Here is a 1,171-nt window from a genome sequence, read left to right as displayed (position 1 = left end):
TACATTACACAATTATTAAATTTTGGCATGTCACTAATAATTCACACATTATTAAAATATACATTTATTTGTCCCATTGACATTGCTTGCGAATCCAAATGTACAGGGACTAGCGAATAAATGGTGCAACAATATCTTAACCTTTAGTATTTTTTTCAAATCAACGGTGCGAAATGCTCATCCCCTTCCATTTAAACCCTAGTTTGGATTTCAATAAAAGACATGTAGAAAAGTAGGGCATCATTGTATTTGGTTGAGAGGAGGGTATTTGCTAAATCACCACCTATACCCTTCTTTTCTTCTCTTGAAGACCAATTTTGATGAAAAGTAAAGGGAGAGTTGAGAAGCATTGGGAGCGTTTGGATTGAGAGTGATGGGAAAGGCCCTCGTAAAAAAAAAAAAGAAAAAAGAAAGAGAAATCCTTTCCTATTCCTCCCATACCGAAGGTTTCCGATCTCTCCTCCTTTATCTTCTCTCTTAGACAAATTCTCTTTTTTACATAGGTCTAGATCTCTAGATCTCTATCTATTTCAATGATTTCTTTGACCGAATAGACACAATTTTTTTTCCCTAGATCTACAGTTCTTTATTTTTTTTTTTCTTATTTTGTGATGTGTTTTTTATGCAGATCAGCATCTAAAGGCTTCGTTCATTGAAGAGCTAATAAATCTCCATTTTGAAGACCTAAGAATTTTCGGAAAAGGTTCAAGGAAGGAAAATCCCAGAATTGATTGTGATAATAGATGGGGAAAATATTTTATTGTGTAATCTTCATATTTTATTTGTGATTTGAGGGTGGGAGATTGATTAACATCACACCAACATGATTTCATGATCTAATAAAAAATGAATCTCTCTCTTTTACACTAATCTAGATCTCTAGATCTCTATCTACTTCAACAATTTGTCTAACATGATTTCTTTGATCTAATATACAAATCTTTTTTTTCCCAAGATCTAAAGTTCTTATTTTTTTATTATTATTTTGTGATGTGTTTTTTATATGTAGCTCTGCATATCATTGAAGAGCTAATAAATCTTCATTTCAAAGATGTATGATTTTTTGGAAAAGGTTCAAGGAAGGAAAATTCTCAAAACGGTTGTGATAATAGATGGGGAAAATATTTTATTGTACAATCTTCATATTTTATTTGTGTTTGAGGGTGGGAGA

General features: G+C 31.7%; 1 long non-coding RNA gene across 1 annotated transcript; it reads left to right on the top strand.

Annotated features, from left to right (window-relative positions):
- The first annotated feature begins 222 nt into the window (after positions 1-222).
- Positions 223-954, top strand: LOC131151752 (uncharacterized). The gene is made up of 2 exons (XR_009135755.1): positions 223-503; positions 629-954. It is a non-coding gene; the product is annotated as an uncharacterized LOC131151752 (long non-coding RNA).
- The last annotated feature ends 217 nt before the right edge of the window (positions 955-1,171 follow it).

This window comes from Malania oleifera, chromosome 3 (assembly GCF_029873635.1).
Source record: "Malania oleifera isolate guangnan ecotype guangnan chromosome 3, ASM2987363v1, whole genome shotgun sequence".
In the NCBI taxonomy this organism is placed as follows: Eukaryota; Viridiplantae; Streptophyta; class Magnoliopsida; order Santalales; family Ximeniaceae; genus Malania; species Malania oleifera.
The sequence above is the reverse complement of the archived record's forward strand: the minus strand, read 5'-3'. Positions and strand labels throughout refer to the sequence as shown.